At 47.4% G+C, this 20,693-nt stretch overlaps 1 pseudogene; it reads left to right on the top strand.

The window, feature by feature from the left end:
* The window catches only part of LOC115115794 (regulator of G-protein signaling 6-like), a 167,408-nt pseudogene that overhangs the window by 124,710 nt on the left and 22,005 nt on the right, over positions 1–20,693 (top strand).

The following is a 20,693-nucleotide window of genomic DNA, read 5'->3' as shown; positions in this document are numbered from 1 at the left end:
GTTTTACACTTATCAAGACTGTACTTTTCCCCCATATAGGGAACATTGATTTAGTTCCAGTATTCTGCTAGTACCAAGCTAAAAAAGAAGCAAACTGCTCATAGCGTGGAACTGTGAAAAATTGCTTTTATTTACCTTGGTTTCACAGTAACTTAATACAGTTACAGCTAAACATGACCCCCATTTTCTCCAAAACACAATACAACAGAGGCAGGATACTTGTCCACATGATTAAACATGTATTTAATGTTGCAAAAAATGACATTAACTGAGCAGTTACTGCCTTGTTGCTTGGTAGGGCAGTTTACAAATGACTGTTTGCACAGTTACTGCCGTTTGTTGGCACATTCATTGTGGGTATAAATAAGAAAGGTACACTGGTGTTCCCATATTCTCAGCCTGAGGTGTTCTGCACCTAACCTTGAGACATTTATTCAGCCATCAATTGGCAGTGCTTGTTAGAGAGAGAGAGAGTGATAGGGAGGCAGAGAAAGAGGTGTCACGAACCAGCTCCTAGCCCGTAACAAAGAGGGAGACAACCTTAGAGATAACGGAATAACAACAAATATATTTATTAAACAAAGTAAACTACATCCTAGTAAGAATGCCGTGTGTGTAGTCCGTAGAGTAAGTGAGGGAACTAAAATCCGACAGTGTGTCTGCGTGGAGAGAGTCTCCTCGAATGAATGGGGGACAGGTGTATGAGTCCCAATTCGCTGACAAACCCTCCCGGCTCCGCCCACCGACATCCTATTAAGGAAAACAAGAGCAAAGAGAAAGAATTTGGACAGACAGAGTGGGAGGGTCGTCACAGAGGAGAGAGGCAGAGAAAGAGGAGAGAGAGAGAGAGAAAGAGGGAGGGAGAGATATAGAATGAAAGAGAGAAGGAGCGAGAGAGAAAGAGAGAAAGAGAGAGGGAGGGAGGGAGAGATATAGAATGAGAGAGAGAAGGAGCGAGAGAGAGAGAAAGAGGGAGGGAGAGATATAGAATGAGAGAGAGAAGGAGCGAGAAAGAGGGAGAGATATAGAATGAGAGAGAGAAGGAGCGAGAGAAAGAGGGAGAGATATAGAATGAGAGAGAGAAGGAGCGAGAGAGAAAGAGGGAGGGAGAGATATAGAATGAGAGAGAGAGAAGGAGCGAGAGAGAGAAAGAGGGAGGGAGAGATATAGAATGAGAGAGAGAAGGAGCGAGAGAGAGAGAGAAAGAGGGAGGGAGAGATATAGAATGAGAGAGAGAGAAAGAGGAGGGAGAGATATAGAATGAGAGAGAGAAGGAGAGAGAGAGAGAGAAAGAGGGAGGGAGAGAGAATGAGAGAGAGAAGGAGCGAGAGAGAGAGAGAAAGAGGAGGGAGAGATATAGAATGAGAGAGAGAGAAAGAGAAAGAGGGAGAGATATAGAAGAGAGAGAGAAAGAGAGAGAAAGAGGGAGGGAGAGAATAGAATGAGAGAGAGAGAGAAGGAGAGAAAGAAAGAAAGAGGGAGAGAGATACATAATCATTAGAGAGAGAAGGAGCAGAGCTAGTCACAGTGGAGGGAGAAACATACCCCTTTAGAATGTTATCATGTTAAGAGGAGGTTGAGATATAGAATGAGACCAGCAGTCATGAGAGAGACTGAGTAAAAGGGACATGAGAGAATGAGTCAGAGAAGGAGCTTTGTAGAGAGTTGGAATAAGTCTCTAATGGAGGGAGAGATATAGAATGAGGTCCTAATGAAAGAGGGAGGGAGGGCAGAGTGAGAGAATCAGGAGAGGTCTGGAGAGAGAAAACAATTGAGAGGGAGGAGAGATGAGAAAGACTCAGAGGATGCTCTATAACTTTTCATTGTTGGCTAGATGGTTAGCATGCTAGCTAGTCACAGTGCCTTCAGAAAACATTCTCACCCCTTTACTTTTTCCACATGTTATCATGTTACTAGGGCTGCGTTGACCATATTACTGCCACACCAGCAGTCATGAGACATGACTGCAGTAAAATTCCACATGACTGTTGAGTCACTATAATCTCTTTGTATGCACTCTGGTTTTGTGTTGGTAATACCTGTCTCTAATGGCCTGGTACTCAGGGCTCTATTGTCCCTCCATCAGGTCCTAATGATCTGGTACTAAAAGGGCTCTGTGTGTCGCTGACATCAGGGGTCCCACAGGTCTGGTACTCAGGAGTCTATTGTCCCTCCATCAGCAGTAATGGCCTGGTACTCAACGAAATAGCTCTATTGTCCCTCCATCAGGTTCTAATGGCCTGGTACTCGGGGCTCTATTGTCCCTCCATCAGGTCCTAACGGCCTTGTACTCGGGGCTCTATTTCCCCCCCATCATGTCTTAGTGGCCTGGTACTCAGGGCTCTATTGTCCCTCCATCAGGTCCTTATGGCCTGTTACTCAGGGCTCTATTGTCCCCCATCAGGTCCTAATGGCCTGGTACTCAGGGCTCTATTGTCCCTCCATCAGGTCCTAATGGCCTTGTACTCGGGGCTCTATTGTCCCTCCATCAAGTCCTAATGGCCTGGTACTCAGGGCTCTATTGACCCTCCATCGGGTCCTAATAGCCTGTTTACTCAGGGCTCTATTGTCCCCCATCGGGTCCTAATGGCCTGGTACTCAGGGCTCTATTGTCCCCCATCAGGTCCTAATGGCCTGGTACTCAGGTCTCTACTGTTGCTGACATCAGGTCCTAATGGTCTGGTACTCAGGGCTCTATTGTCCCTCCATCGGGTCCTAATAGCCTGGTACTCAGGGCTCTATTGTCCCTCCATCAAGTCCTAATGGCCTGGTACTATTGTCCCTCCAGCCTGGCTCTATTGTCCCTCCATCAGGTCCTAACGGCCTGGTACTCAGGGCTCTATTGTCCATCCATCGGGTCCCTACCGAAAGTGGCTGTGCCATTCTGATAACCATCTGCTAGGTGGTTGCTACTTAAAGTCCCCAGGACATTCACAGTATTAGTCACGACTGCCTTCTCTTCTTGTGCGCCAGAGGCATGGAATAATCTACAATCCATGCTTCATCTAGATATGTTACTGCCACTGAATTAATGTAAAATATGCATGTGTTACAGAGGAGCCTTTTTTAAATCAGGAATGAAAACCAGGCCTGGTGTCTCCAATATTTCATAGTATTCTATTGTTTCCAGTCCTTGTCTTATATTATCTCCAATGTATCGTCCATGTTAAAAAACCTGTCTGATTAGAATGAATAATATCTGACAATACTTTTTCAATTTTAATGCGCCAAGCATTTTGCCGGGATTTTGCATCACAACACTGAAGTGTAAAGAGGTCTACATTTTTTTAAATGGACTGGATCTTTATATATACACCATTTGGGTCCTGTTTCAGTAATAATGATATCAGACCTTCTTGTTGCGTGTCTGATAATCTACCGTTTACATAGGAGTGGTTAAAACCTGTTACGGCTAGACGTTCCGCTAGCGCCAAATTCACATTAAATTACTATTAACATTTCATGAAATCACACATGCAATACACCAAATTAAAGCTACACTTGTTGTTAAACCAGCCAACGTGTCAGATTTCAAAAGGGCTTTACGGCAAAAGCAAACCATTCTATTATCTAAGGATAGCACCCCATCAAACGAACACAGACAATCATATTACAACCCGCCAGGCGCGACACACAACTCAGAAATAAAGATATAATTCATGCCTTACCTTTGACGAGCTTCTTCTGTTGGCACTCCAATATGTCCCATAAACATCACAAATGGTCCTTTTGTTCAATTAATTTCGTTGTTACATATCCAAAATGTCCATTTATTTGACGCGTTTGATCCAGAAAAACACAGGTTCCAACTAGCGCAACATGACTACAAAATATCTCATAAATTACCTGTAATCTTTGTCCAAACATTTCAAACAACTTTCCTAATACAACTTTAGGTATTTTTTTATGTAAATAATCAATAACATTTCAGACGGGATAAACTGTGTTCAATACCAGAGGACAACAAAGTGGAGCGTGCTTTCAAGTCACGCGCCTCTAACAAACAGTACACTTCACTCAACCCTCGTTCTGAACAGGGCTACTTCTTCATTACACAAAGGAAAAACTTCAACCAACTTCTAAAGACTGTTGACATCCAGTGGAAGCGATAGGAACTGCAAGCAAGTGAAATCCAGATCCCCATAGAAAACTCATTGGGTATGAGAGTGGCGTCAAAAAAACAAAATCCTGGATGGTTGGCCTCGGGGTTTCGCCTGCCAAATAAGCTCGGTTATACTCACAGAAATCATTCAAACAGTTTTAGAAACTTCAGAGTGTTTTCCATCCAAATCTACCAATAAGATGCATATCCTAGCTTCTGGGCCTGAGTAGCAGGCAGTTTACTTTGGGCATGTTTTTCACCCGGATGTGAAAATACTGCCTCCTAGCCCGAAGAGGATTTATTAAAACATGCTAATAAGGGTCCTCTGAGTATATGAAAAAAAGTTTAGTATACTTCCACTGGTATGCCATCCAGCCCTGGAGTTTGGTATACTTCCACTGGTATGCCATCCAGCCCTGGAGTTTGGTATACCTCCTCTGGTATGCCATCCAGCCCTGGAGTTTGGTATACTTCCACTGGTATGCCATCCAGCCCTGGAGTTTGGTATACTTCCACTGGTATGCCATCCAGCCCTGGAGTTTGGTATACTTCCACTGGTATGCCATCCAGCCCTGGAGTTTGGTATACTTCCACTGGTATGCCATCAAGCCCTGGAGTTTGTATACTTCCACTGGTATGCCATCCAGCCCTGGAGTTTGGTATACTTCCACTGGTATGCCATCCAGCCCTGGAGTTTGGTATACTTCCACTGGTATGCCATCAAGCCCTGGAGTTTGGTATACTTCCACTGGTATACCATCCAGCCCTGGAGTTTGGTATACCTCCACTGGTATGCCATCCAGCCCTGGAGTTTGGTATACCTCCACTGGTATGCCATCCAGCCCTGGAGTTTGGTGTACTTCCACTGGTATGCCATCTAGCCCTGGAGTTTGGTATACCTCCACTGGTATGCCATCTAGCCCTGGAGTTTGGTATACCTCCACTGGTATGCCATCTAGCCCTGGAGTTTGGTATACCTCCACTGGTATGCCATCCAGCCCTGGAGTTTGGTATACCTCCTCTGGTATGCCATCAGGCCTGGAGTTTGGTATACCTCCTCTGGTATGCCATCCAGCCCTGGAGTTTGGTATACCTCCTCTGGTATGCCATCCAGCCCTGGAGTTTTCCCAGCCTTAAATGCTTTAATTGCTTCAGGAAGTTGCTCCTCTGTAATGTGGCCTTCACATGAGTCTTTCTGTACAGCTGTTCATTTTACATTATTATTAGGAACAAAATCCATACAATTAGTTTCATTTAGTGGAGATGGAGGAGACTGAAACGAAAACATATTCTTAAAGTACTTTACTTCCTCTTTCCAAATATATTTTGGTGAATCATGCGTGACTCCATCATTTGTAACAATGTTTAACACATTTGTTTTGGTAGCATTTCTATATTGAAGATTGAAAAAGAATTTGGTACATTTTTCCCCATATTCCATCCAGTTCTTTATTTTTATAATATATTTACACTGGATCTTTCCTGAATAAGTTCCTCCATTTATTTTTGTTTTTCCTCTGACTTATTCTGAGCCTCTATGGTACAGATTTTATTGCTATCTAACTGTACTGTTAGTCCTTCAATTTCCTTTGTTAATATGGACTCTTTTGATCGAAATTGCTTTTGTTTTATAGATGAGTACTGAATTGCATGGCCTCTAAAGGCACATTTAAAAGTGTCCCATACAATAAGGGGATCTGCTGTACCTATGCTATGTCTGAAAAAGTCAGTTATAAATTATTCTCTCCTAGTTCTAAACAATTTATAATCCAGTAGGCTTTGATTACATTTCCAATATCCTCGCCCACGTGGAAATGCTGTAAGAGTAATATACAGTGGGGAAAACAAGTATTGGATTCACTGCCGATTTTGCAGGTTTTCCTACTTACAAAGCACGTAGAGGTCTGTAATTTTTTATCATAGGTACACTTCAACTGTGAGAGACGGAATCTAAAACAAAAATCCAGAAAATCACAATGTAGGATTTTTAAGTAATTAATTAGCAATCAATTGATAATCAAATATAATCAGATGCTCTGATGTGGGAAACATGTTTTATCACTGGATACAGGGCGATTAATACGCCTAAGGTGTGTGTGTGTGTGTGCGATTAATACGCCCTGTAAAAGCAGCTATGGTCTCCCACCGTTCAATCACCACACACACAGGCATAAACACACACACAGGCATAAACACACACACAGGCATAAACACACACACAGGCATAAACACACATACACACACCGCTCTGTTTTATCACTGGGTGATGGCTAATGTGATGGTGTGTGCGTGTGTGTGTGTGCGTGCGTGTGCGTGCGTGTGCGTGTGTGTGTGCGTGTGTGTGTGCATGCGTGTGTGTGTGTGTGTGTGCGTGCGTGTATGTGCGTGCGTGCGTGCGTGTGTGTATGTGTGTGTGCGACTGTAATTAGAATGTCAACGGCCTGTGTTTCTCCTCTTGCTCAAACCCCACTGTCGACACATCACACTCTCTATAAAGTTGATAGACCTGAGCGTTGTATTTAATGCTCTGGAACTAAACGGGTTGTAGCCACGTAATAGGCCTTCAGATGTGATGTCATCGGTTGTGACCAATCGTGTAATTTATTATTAATAGTTCATTTCCAGAATATCCTGTATAAACAAAGGTTCAATGAAAATAATGTGTAAAGTGGTGTGTGGGTAAAGAGGAGGGGGGGCAGGGGGACTCTGGGTTCTTTTGAAGATAGGTTACCCCCCCCACCCCCCGCGATGAGGGAGAGTCCCTAGGCCGCGGGGCCGACAGGTGACCTTTAACCTTGCGTCTGTGTCTTCTTATGTCCATGACGTCAACTCTAACGGCTCTCTAACCTGCATCTTTATACTGACTTGAACTCTGACCCCTGACCTCCCATACAGTGTTAACCGTATACACCTTCACTCTCACCTGCTCTTCATCCTTCTCATCTTAACCGTAACCTTCCTCTTTTCAAAAACATACCTTACCTCAATCGCTCCCCTCTCCCTGCAGATTGAGGAGATAGTGACCAGTATCCAGGATGAGACTGAGGGCGTTCCCATCAGAACTGTCAAGAGCTTCCTGACCAAGATACCCAGCGTCGTCACAGGTGAAAAGTGTAGAGTTGCAGACAGACGCGTCTTTGTGTGTATCTGGCCAACACACGCACGCACGCACACACACACACACGCACGCACGCACACACACACACACATCACCACAGAGCCACAGAGGACCAGAGCAGCATATCAATGAACACTATTTCTAATGCGCAACGGCTGGCGCTCACGCGGATATATAGAGAGAGAGACACACACACGGATATAGAGAGAGAGAGACACACACGGATATCGGATATATAGACACACACACAGATATCAAGAGAGAGAGACACACACACGGATATCAAGAGAGAGAGACACACACACAGATATCGAGAGAGAGAGAGAGAGAGAGAGACACACACACGGATATCAAGAGAGAGACACACACACAGATATCAAGAGAGAGAGACACACACACGGATATCGAGAGAGAGAGAGAAACACACACACAGATATCGAGAGAGAGACACACACACGGATATCGAGAGAGAGAGAGACACACACACGGATATCAAGATATATGTTTCTCTCTCCGTGTCAAGAGAGAGACACACACACTCTCCCTCTCTCTCGTGTTTCTCTCACTGTTTCTCACACTCTCAGAGAGAGAGAGAAACACACCTCAGATATCTCTCCGTGTTTCTCTCTCTCCCTCTCTCTCTCTTTCTCTCTCTCCCTCTCTCGAGAGAGAGAGAAACACCTCTCTCTCCGTGTTTTCTCTCTCCCCCTCTCTCCGTGTTTCTCTCTCTCTCTCCCTTTCTCTCCGTGTTTCTCTCTCTCCCTCTCTCTCCGTGTTTCTCTCTCTCCCTCTCTCTCCGTCTTTCTCTCTCTGTTTCTCTCTCTCTGTTTCTCTCTCTCCCTCTCTCTCCGTGTTTCTCTCTCTGTTTCTCTCTCTCCCTCTCTCTCCGTCTTTCTCTCTCTGTTTCTCTCTCTCCCTCTCTCTCTGTGTTTCTCTCTCTGTTTCTCTCTCCCTTTCTCTCCGTGTTTCTCTCTCTGTTTCTCTCTCTGTTTCTCTCTCTCCGTCTTTCTCTCTCTGTTTCTCTCTCTCTCTCTATCCCTCTTTGTTTATCTCTCAATGTTTCTCTCTGTTTCTCTCTCCCTCTTGCTCTCTCCCTCTCTCTCTTTGTTTCTCTCTCTGTTTCTCTCTTCTCTCTCTGTGTCTACCAGGTGCAGACATAGTGCAGTGGCTGATGAAGAACCTAGCCATTGAGGATCCTGGTGGGTACACATCATGAAGACTATATATATATATATATATATATATATATATATATATGTTGTATTCAATGGCAATTAAAGCTTACTAAACATGTAATAACACGCTTTATAAACTATTAATAGAGCATGTGTTACATGTTTGTAATGGTCTCTTCCTTGTCGCATACTCTACGTGGATATAATTCAGCATAATGAGTTTTCTATTGAAAAGCTGAAACATCTTGACAAGCATTCAGTAAAGTATGAGTCCGTTATGAACTGACTGTTGACATCTAGTGGAAGCCATAGGAACTGCAATTTGGGTCCTAATAAATCGGGTTTCCCGTAGAAAAGCATTGGAAAATCCAATGACCTCAATTGGATGGTTTGTCCTCGGGGTTTCGCCTGCCAAATCAGTTCTGTTACACCCACAGACATTATTTTAACAGTTTTAGAAACTTTAGAGTGTTTTCTATCTATATGTATATCCTATATGCTTCTGGGCCTGAGCAGCAGGCAGTTTACTTTGGGCTTTTCATCCGGACGTCAAAATACTGCCCCCTATCCTTAAGAAGTTTTAATAAGCATTCAGTAAAGTATGAATCCGTTATAAACCAGTAATAAGGCCCGAGGTGGTGTGGTATATGGCCATTATATCACGGCTAAGGGCTGTTCTTGACCTCGACGCAATGCGGCGTGCCTGGATACAGCCCTTAGCCGCGGTATATTGGCCATATATCACAAACCCCTGAGGTGCCTTAATGCTATTATAAACTGGTTTACCAATGTAATTAGAACAGGACAAATAACTGTTTTGTCATGCCCGTGGTATACGGTCTGATATACCACGGCTGTCAGGCAATCAGCAACTGGGCTTTAATCACCCAGTTTATAATTTTAAGTAAGTCACTGACTGTGTTCCATCCTTTTCCTGTAGCTGAGGCGATGCACATCGGGAGTCTGATTGCTGCTCAGGGATATTTCTTCCCATCTCTGATCACGTCCTGTCACTCAAAGATGATGGATCCAGGTGAGCAGTAAGACCATATAAGGCTACAAGGCAGCTTCCAGGTGAGCAGTAAGACCATATAAGGCTACAAGGCAGCTTCCAGGTGAGCAGTAAGACCATATAAGGTTATAAGGCAGCTTCCAGATGAGCAGTAAGACCATATAAGGCTACAAGGCATCTTCCAGGTGAGCAGTAAAACCATATAAGGCAGCTTCCAGGTGAGCGGTAAGACCATATAAGGCTACAAGGAAGCTTCCAGGTGAGCAGTAAGGCCATATAAGGCAGCTTCCAGATGAGCAGTAAGACCATATAAGGCTACAAGGAAGCTTCCAGGTGAGCAGTGAGGCTACAAGGAAGCTTCCAGATGAGCAGTAAGACCATATAAGGGTATACATTGCCAGTGAGGGAAACTGCACCAACGTGACCAGTTGTTCTCTCATGCTACTTCCTGGTCTCTATCTCAGTCTAGAGAGGGAGATATGGCTTCTCCAAAGTGCTTCCCTGCATTCATCTGACTGATTGAGGGGGACAAATATTTAATTTAACTAGGCAAGTCAGTTAAGAACAAATTCTTATTTTCAATGACGGTTTAGGAACAGTGGATTAACTGCCTGTTCAGGGGCAGAACTTCAGATTTGTACCTTGTCAGCTCGGGGATTTGAACATGAAACCTTTCGGTTACTAGTCCAACGCTCTAACCACTAGGCCACCCTGCCGCCCCAAATATACTGTAAAGTACCAATTACTTTCCAATTCAGTCATGGAACCAAATCAAAAACCAACCTGATCCGTGATCCGTACGACACAACACCACACCCGCTAAGATACTTCCTCTGTTTCTACAAAGGGGGTCTGTGACCCCCATTAATAATGAATGGTGGAATATCCTGTGAAATATTTATCACAACTGAACCCACAGAGAGAACAGTTAAGGGGGTCTCTATTCACACAGAGCCTCTCAGAGTAGGAATGTTGATCTAGGATCAGGTTCCCTTTATAATCCACATAATGTTATTCATTATGATCTTAAAGGCCAAACTGATCCCAGATCAACATTCCTACTCTGAGATGCTTGTACCAGGAGGCTCAGAGACCTTCACAGAGGGAAAACAAAACATTCTATTCCATGTACAGTATAGTGCACTACTTTTGGACCAGAGCCCTGTGCGCCCTATGGGCCCCGGTCAAAAGGAGTGCACTACATAGGGAATAGGGTGCCACTTGGGATGCAGTCGATGACATTTCACCTCCTACCTACGTGGAGGGAACGCATCCCCTTCACAGCAGTCAGCCAGCCAGTCAGAAAGCTGAATAAAATAAGTGAATGTTTGGAGAGAACGATGCAGGAGTTGACCTTGATTCCTCCTCTTAAATAAGTGAATGATTGGAGAGAACGATGCAGGAGTTGACCTTGATTCCTCCTCTTAAAGAAGTGAAGTGAAGACAAGTCTGTGAATTATAACACATCTGTGAGTGCTTACACTTGTCCTATTTTACACATGTGAACTGGAAATGTGTTTAATTTTTTTGTGTGCACATTCTAACGCTCGCTGAGATACCCTTAGAGAGTGGGATCATGGAGCAGAGTAGAGTAAAGTGCCTTGCTCAATGGCACATCGGCATATTTTTCACCTTGGGGAATCGAACTAGCAACCTTACGGTTACTGCCCCCATGCTCTAACCACTAGGCTACCTGTCACCCTAGTGAACGTTAAGGGGGAGGAGGTGGAGTGTGTTTTGAATTTATAATGATAAACCACAATACAAGTTATTAGCATTTAATTTGTTTAGCAGAACGACAAAGAGAAGAAAAAAAAACGAACAACAGAGAAAATGCCGTTTTCTTTCGGAAGCGTTCGCAGCATGACAAATGGAAAGCCGTCTACTGGATATTTATTTCTGTTGAATCAACTACACTGAACTAAAATAGAAACGCAAACACGCAACCATTACAAAGATTTTACTGAGTTACAGTTCATATGAGGAAATCAGTCCATTTAAATAAATGTATTAGGCCCTAATCTATGGATTTCACATGACTGGGAATACAGATATGCATCTGTTGGTCAAAGATCAGAAAACCAGTCAGTATCTGGTGTGACCATTTGCCTCATTCAGCGTGACACTTCTCCTTCGCATAGAGTTGATCAGGCTGTTGATTGTGGGCTGTGGAATGTTGTCCCACTCTTCAATGGCTGTGCAAAGTTGCTGGATATTGGAAGGAACTGGAACACACTGTCGTGCACATTGATCCAGAGCATCCCAAACATGCTCAATGGGTGACATGTCTGGTGAGTATGCAGGCCATGGAAGAACTGGGACATTTCCAGCTTCCAGGAATTGTGTACACATCTTTGCAACATGAGGCTGTGAACTATCATGCTGAAACATGAGGTGATGGTGGCGGATGAATGGCACGACAATGGGCCTCAGGATCTCTGCAATTTGTGCATTCAAATTGCCATCGATAAAATGCAATTGTGTTCTTTGTCCGTACCCTAACCCCACCGCCACAATGGGGCACTATGTCCACAACGTTGACATCAGCAAACCACCCGCCATATATGTGCTCTGCGAAGGCCGGCACTGCCAAATTCTCTTACATGACTTTGGAGGCGGCTTATGGTAGAGAGATTAACATTAAATTCTCTGGAAACAGCTCTGGTGGATATTCCTTTAGTCAGCATGTCAATTGCACACTCCCTCGAAACTTGGGACATCTGTGCCATTATGTTGTGTGACAAAACTGCACATTTTAGAGGGGCCTTTTATTGTCCCCAGCACAAGGTGCATCTGTGTAATGATTATGCTGTTTAATCAGCTTCTTGATATGCCACACCTGTCAGGTGGACGGATTATCTTGGCAAAGGAGAAATGCTCACTAACAGGGATGTAAACTAATTTGTAGGCAACATTTTAGAGAATTACATTTGTTGTGCATTATGGGAAATTTCAGCTCATGGGACAAACACTTTACATGTTACATTTATATATTTGTTCAGTGTATATATCTTTACAAAATGCCAAATGTTTTTACTGTAAATTATTGCCTCTTTAATATTGTCCCCATGCCTTTCAACTCTCAATAATACCTTCATTCTCTCCATTCCTCTCTTCTCCTCCGCTCTTCTATCCAAACATCTCTCTATTCCTCTCCTCTCTGTTTCTCCTCCCCTCTTCTATCCAAACATATCTCTATTCCTCTCCTCTCTGTTTCTCCTCCCCTCTTCTATCCAAACATCTCTCTATTCCTCTCCTCTCTGTTTCTCCTCCCCCCTTCTATCCAAACATCTCTCTATTCCTCTCCTCTCTGTTTCTCCTCCCCCCTTCTATCCAAACATCTCTCTATTCCTCTCCTCTCTGTTTCTCCTCCCCTCTTCTATCCAAACATCTCTCTATTCCTCTCCTCTCTTTTTCTCCTCCCCCCTCTTCTGTCCAAACATCTCTCTATTCCTCTCCTTCCCTCCTGCCCTCTTCTGTCCAAACATCTCTCATCTCCTGCCCTCTTCTGTCCAAACATCTCTCTATTCCTCTCCTTCTCTCCTGCCCTCTTCTGTCCAAACATCTCTCTATTCCTCTCCTTCTCTCCTGCCCTCTTCTGTCCAAACATTTCTATATTCCTCTCCTTCTCTCCTATCCTCTTCTATCCACTTCTCCCACACTTGACCCTCAGGCTCCATATTTCTGGCCTTCTAACTGCTGGGAACCAGAGAACACAGACTATGGTAAGTCCATAGAAATGGTATAACAAATCAAAGCTCTGTGATAGGTGGAGAGTCCTTCACTGAAGGGGCTAGAAATCATAAGACCATCTCCTATAGGACAGTGTCGAAGTATAGGACAGTGCCGAAGAACATTATAGATAGCTCACAGCAGTCACAATCAGGAGACTACTCAGCTCCAGTGGACATCTCCCTGGGTGAGCAGGGAGGAACTAAATATAATCAGGGACTAGGACCAGGAGAGGGTGAAGAGGAGGGGGGATGGATGGATGGATGGAAGATGAGTGGGATGGATGGATGGATGGATGGAAGATGAGTGGGATGGATGGATGGATATGGGGAGAGGGAGAGCGGGATGGATGGATGGATATGGGGAGAGGGAGAGTGGGATGGATGGCTGGATATGGGGAGAGGGAGAGTGGGATGGATGGATGGATATGGGGAGAGGGAGAGAGGGATGGATGGATGGATATGGGGAGAGGGAGAGTAGGATGGATGGATGGATGGATATGGGGAGAAGGAGAGTGGGATGGATGGATGGATATGGGGAGAGGGAGAGTGGGATGGATGGATGGATATGGGGAGAGGGAGAGCGGGATGGATGGATGGATATGGGGAGGGAGAGGAGATGGATGGATGGATATTTAATTTTACCTTTATTTAACCAGGCAAGTCAGTTAAGAACACATTCTTATTTTCAATGATGGAACAGTGGGTTAACTGCCTGTTCAGGGGCAGAACGACAGATTTGTACCTTGTCAGCTCGGGGTTTGAACTTGCAACCTTGGTTATGTCCAACGATGCCGCCTCAAAAAATGATGGATGGGGAGGGAGAGTGGGATGGATGGAGAGGGAGAGTGGGATGGATGGATGGATATGGGGAGAGGGAGAGTGGGATGGATGGATGGATATGGGGAGAGGGAGAGTGGGATGGATGGATGGATATGGGGAGATGGGAGAGAGTGGGATGGATGGATGGATATGGGGAGAGGGAGAGCGGGATGGATGGATGGATATGGGGAGAGGGAGAGTGGGATGGATGGATGGATATGGGGAGAGGGAGAGTGGGATGGATGGATGGATGGATACGGGGAGAGGGAGAGCGGGATGGATGGATGGATATGGGGAGAGGGAGAGTAGGATGGATGGATGGATATAGGGAAAGAGAGAGAGTGGGATGGATGGATGGATATGGGGAGAGGGAGAGAGGGATGGATGGATGGATATGGGGAGAGGGAGAGTAGGATGGATGGATGGATGGATATGGGGAGAAGGAGAGTGGGATGGATGGATGGATATGGGGAGAGGGAGAGTGGGATGGATGGATGGATATGGGGAGAGGGAGAGCGGGATGGATGGATGGATATGGGGAGAGGGAGAGTGGGATGGATGGATGGATATTTAATTTTACCTTTATTTAACCAGGCAAGTCAGTTAAGAACACATTCTTATTTTCAATGACGGCCTGGGAACAGTGGGTTAACTGCCTGTTCAGGGGCAGAACGACAGGGGTTTGAGCACCTTCCCGGTTACTAGTCCAACGCTCTAACCACTAGGGGATGGATGGATGGATGGATGGATATGGGGAGAGGGAGAGTGGGATGGATGGATGGATATGGGGAGAGTGGGATGGATGGATGGATATGGGGAGAGGGAGAGTGGGATGGATGGATGGATATGGGGAGAGGGAGAGTGGGATGGATGGATGGATATGGGGAGAGGGAGAGTGGGATGGATGGATGGATATGGGGAGAGGGAGAGTGGGATGGATGGATGGATATGGGGAGAGAGGAGAGCGGGATGGATGGATGGATATGGGGAGAGGGAGAGTGGGATGGATGGATGGATATGGGGAGAGGGAGAGTGGGATGGATGGATGGATGGATATGGGGGAGAGGGAGAGCGGGATGGATGGATGGATATGGGGAGAGGGAGAGTAGGATGGATGGATGGATATAGGGAAAGAGAGAGAGTGGGATGGATGGATGGATGGATGGATATGGGGAGAGGGAGAGTGGGATGGATGGATGGATATGGGGAGAGGGAGAGTGGGATGGATGGATGGATGGATATGGGGAGAGGGAGAGTGGGATGGATATGGGGAGAGTGGGATGGATGGATGGATATGGGGAGAGGGAGAGTGGGATGGATGGATGGATATGGGGAGAGGGAGAGTGGGATGGATGGATGGATGGATATGGGGGGATGGATGGATGGATGGATGGATGGATGTGGGGAGAGGGAGAGTGGGATGGATGGATGGATATGGGGAGAGGGAGAGTGGGATGGATGGATGGATGGATGGATATGGGGAGAGGGAGAGTGGGATGGATGGATGGATATGGGGAGAGAGAGAGTGGGATGGATGGATGGATATGGGGAGAGGGAGAGTGGGATGGATGGATGGATGGATATGGGGAGAAGGAGAGTGGGATGGATGGATGGATGGATGTGGGGAGAGGGAGAGTGGGATGGATGGATGGATATGGGGAGAGAGAGAGTGGGATGGATGGATGGATATGGGGAGAGGGAGAGTGGGATGGATGGATGGATGGATATGGGGAGAGGGAGAGTGGGATGGATGGATGGATATGGGGAGAGGGAGAGTGGGATGGATGGATGGATATGGGGAGAGGGAGAGTGGGGATGGATGGATGGATGGATATGGGGAGAGGGAGAGTGGGATGGATGGATGGATATGGGGAGAGGGAGAGTGGGATGGATGGATGGATGGATATGGGGAGAGGGAGAGTGGGATGGATGGATGGATATGGGGGAGAGAGAGTGGGATGGATGGATGGATGGATATGGGGAGAGAGAGAGTGGGATGGATGGATGGATATGGGGAGAGGGAGAGTGGGATGGATGGATGGATGGATGGGATGGATGGATATGGGGAGAGGGAGAGTGGGATGGATGGATGGATATGGGGAGAGGGAGAGTGGGATGGATGGATGGATGGATATGGGGAAGGGAGAGTGGGATGGATGGATGGATGGGGATGGGGAGATGGGGAGAGGGAGATGGATGGAGCGATGGGGGAGGGAGAGGATGGGATGGGGAGAGGAGGATGGATGGGATATGGGGGAGAGGGAGAGTGGGATGGATGGATTGGAAGGGAAGTGGGAGGATGGATTTGGGGAGAGAACCAGAGGGATGGATGGATGGATATGGGGAGAGGTCTCTCTGGGATGGATGGATGGATATGGGGAGGGAGAGTGGGATGGATGGATGGATGGATATGGGGAGAGAGAGAGGGATCTGGATGGATATCTCTCTCTCTCTCTGGGATGGATGGATGGATATCTCTCTCTCCCTCTCTCCTCCATGGATGGATGGATCTGTGCAAGAGGACCATGGAGATGGACAAGGATGGATCTTGGATATGGGGAGTGGGATGGATGGAGATGGATATGGGGAGAGATTGGATGGATATGGGAGAGAGGGAGAGGGATGGATGGATGGATATGGGAGAGGGAGAGTGTGATGGATGGATGGATATGGGGAGAGGAGAGTGGGATGGATGGATGGATGGATCATGGGGAGAGGTGATTATGATGGATGGATATGGGGACCAGTGTGATGATGATTATGAGGCCGTGGGTGATGGATGGATGGATTATGGGGAGTGGGAGAGTGATGGATGGATGGATTATGAGGGATGGATATGGGGAGAGTGGGATGGATGGATGGATATGGGGAGAGGGAGAGTGGGATGGATGGATATGGGGAGAGGGAGTGTGGATGGATGGATTATGGGGAGAGGGACCAGTGATGGATGGATGGATTATGAGGTCATGGGATATGGAGTGGATCATGGGGAGTGATTATGGATGGATATGGGGACCAGAGGGATGATGGATTATGAGATGGATGGATATGGGGTAGGGAGAGTGATGGATGGATGATGGATATGGGGAGAGGGGAGTGGGATGGATGGGTGGGGATGGACCAGTGAGATGGGATTATGGATGGATATGTGGGAGAGTGTGGATGATGGATTGGGGAGAGAGGAGTGGGATGGATGGATGGATATGAGAGAGATTGGATGGATGGATATGGGGAGAGGGACCAGTGTCATGGATGGATTATGGGGAGAGGGGATGGAGATGTGATGTGGGATTATGGATATGGGGAGAGGAGAGTGGGTATGGATGTCATGTGATGGGATGGATGGATGGATATGGGGAGAGAGACCAGTGTCATGGATGGATTATGGGGAGAGTACCAGTGTCATGGATGGATTATGGGGAGAGGGTACCATGGATGGATGGATATGGGGAGAGGGACCAGTGTCATGGATGGATTGGGATGGAGGATGGATGATAGAGGGAGTGGGATGGATGGATGGATGGGAGAGGTAGAGTGGGATGGATGGATGGATATGGGGAGAGAGTGGGATGGAGTAGGGATGGATGGATGGATATGGGGAGAGAAATGATGGACCTGGGGGAGAGGGAGATTGGATGGATATGGGGAGAGAGAGGGAGACTGGACTTTTGATGGATGGATATGAAGAAAAGGGACACAGGCCTGGATGGATGCCCAAAAGGGAGAGTAGATGGATGGATGGATATGGGAGAGAGAGTGGGATGGAGACTGGGAGAGGGAGAGGGGATGGATGGATGGATATGGGGAGAGTGGGGGAGACTGATGGATGGATGGATGGATATGGGGAGAGTGGGAGATGGATCTCCCTGGATGGATGGATATCCCTCCCTCCCTGGGATGGATGGATGGATCCCTCTGGATGGGAGAGAGTGGGATGGATGGATGGATGGATGGATCTCCTCTCCCCTCCCTCCCTGGGATGGATGGATGGATATGGGGAGAGAGAGAGAGGGATGGATGGATGGATATGGGGAGAGGGAGAGATGGGATGGATGGATTATGGGGAGAGGGAGAGGGATGGATGGAAATCAGAGGATATGGGGAGAGGGACAGTGAGGATGGATGGATGGATATGGGGAGAGAGTGGGAGTGGGGAGAGAGAGAGTGGGATGGATGGATGGATGGATATGGGGAGGGAGAGTGGGATGGATGGATGGATGGATATGGGGAGATGGGGAGAGTGGGATGGATGGATGGATATGGGGAGAGGGAGAGTGGGATGGATGGATGGATGGATATGGTGTGAGAGTGGGATGGATGGATGGATATGGGGAGAGTGGGATGGATGGATGGATATGGGGAGAGGGAGAGTGGGGATGGATGGATGGATATGGGGAGAGAGAGAGTGGGATGGATGGATGGATATGGGGAGAGATATGGGGGATGGGATGGATGGATGGATGGGGAGAGGGAGATGGGGAGATGGGGAGAGAGAGTGGGATGGATGGATGGATATGGGGAGGGAGAGTGGGATGGATGGATGGATATGGGGAGAGAGAGATGGGATGGATGGATGGATATGGGGAGAGGGGAGTGGGATGGATGGATGGTTATAGATTAGTGGGATGGATGGATGGATATGGGGGGAGAGAGAGAGTGGGATGGATGGATGGATGGATATGGGGAGATGGGGGAGGAGGGGGATGGATGGATGGATATGGGGAGAGAGAGGATGGATGGATGGATTAGAGTGGATGGATATGGGGAGAGGGAGAGTGATGGATGGATGGATGGATATGGGGATGTTTGGATGGATATGGGGAGAGGGAGAGTGGGATGGATGGATGGATATGGGGATGGAGGGAGAGTGGGATGGATGGATGGGATATGGGGAGAGAGTGGGAGAGTGGGATGGATGGATGGATATGGGGAGAGGGAGAGATGATGGATGGATATGGGATGGATGGATATGGGGAGAGGGAGAGGATGGATGGATGGATGGATATGGGGAGAGGGAGAGTGGGATGGATGGATGGATATGGATCCCTCTGAGAGAGAGAGGGATGGATGGATGGATATGGGGAGAGGGAGAGTGGGGATGGATGGATGGATATGGGGAGAGGGAGAGTGGGATGGATGGATGGATATGGGGATGGATGGATAGAGAGGTCAAGATCTCTCTGGATGGATGGATGGATATGGGGAGAGGGAGAGTGGGGGATGGATGGATGGATGGATATGGGGAGAGGGAGAGTGGGATGGATGGATGGATGGATATGGGGAGAGGGAGAGGGATGGATGGATGGATATGGGGAGAGGGAGAGTGGGATGGATGGATGGATATGGGGAGAGAGAGAGTGGGATGGATGGATGGATATGGAGTGGGATGGATGGATGGATATGGTCAAGAGGGAGAGTGGGATGGATGGATGGATATGGGGGGAGAGTGGGATGGATGGATGGATATGGGGAGAGAGAGATGGATGGATGGATATGGGGAGAGGAGAGGATGGATGGATATGGGGGATATGGGGAGAGGGAGAGTGGATGGATGGATGGATATGGGGAGAGAGAGAGTGGGATGGATGGATGGATATGGGAGAGGGAGAGTGGGATGGATGGATGGATATGGGGATGGATGGATGGATATGAGGGATGGATGGATGGATATGGGGGAGAGAGAGTGGGATGGATGGATGGATATGGGGAGAGGGAGAGTGGGGATGGATGGATGGATATGGGGAGAGAGAGAGTGGGATGGATGGATGGATATGGGGAGAGAGAGAGTGGGATGGATGGATGGATATGGGGAGAGAGAGAGTGGGATGGATGGATGGATATGGGGAGAGATGGATGGATCATGGGGAGAGGGATGGGATGGATGGATGGATATGGGGAGAGGGAGAGTGGGATGGATGGATGGATATGGGGAGAGAGAGAGTGGGATGGATGGATGGATATGGGGAGAGGAGAGTGGGATGGATGGATGGATGGATATGGGGAGAGGGAGAGTGGGATGGATGGATGGATATGGGGAGAGAGGAGATGGGATGGATGGATGGATATGGGGAGAGGGAAGTGGGATGGATGGATATGGGGAGAGGAGAGATGGATGGATATGAGAGTGGGATGGATGGATGGATATGGGGAGAGGAGAGGGATGGATGGATGGATATGGGGAGAGGGAGAGTGGGATGGATGGATGGATGGATATGGGGGAGAGAGAGAGTGGGATGGATGGATGGATGGATATGGGGAGAGGGAGAGTGGGATGGATGGATGGATGGATATGGGGAGAGGGAGAGTGGGATGGATGGATGGATATGGGGAGAGGGAGAGTGGGATGGATGGATGGATGGATATGGGGAGAGGGAGAGTGGGATGGATGGATGGATATGGGGGAGAGAGATGGGATGGATGGATGGATGGATATGGGGAGAGAGAGAGTGGGATGGATGGATGGATATGGGGAGAGGGAGATGGATGGATGGATGGATGGATATGGGGAGAGGGAGAGTGGGATGGATGGATGGATGGATATGGGGAGAGGGAGAGTGGGATGGATGGATGTGGGGAAAGTGGGATGGATGGATGTGGGGAGAGGGAGATAGAGAAGAGAAGGTAAGAGCAATGCAGGGTGAGGAAGGGAGGAAGGGTTGGGATGGGTGGAGAGGAGAGGGATGAATGGATTGAAGGGAAAGGATTTTAGAGAACCACTGATAAGGCTCAGTCT

The sequence above is a fragment of the Oncorhynchus nerka genome, linkage group LG13, assembly GCF_034236695.1.
Source record: "Oncorhynchus nerka isolate Pitt River linkage group LG13, Oner_Uvic_2.0, whole genome shotgun sequence".
NCBI lineage: Eukaryota > Metazoa > Chordata > Actinopteri > Salmoniformes > Salmonidae > Oncorhynchus > Oncorhynchus nerka.
Note: the sequence above shows the minus strand (reverse complement) of the source record. Positions and strands in the feature narration are given on the sequence as shown.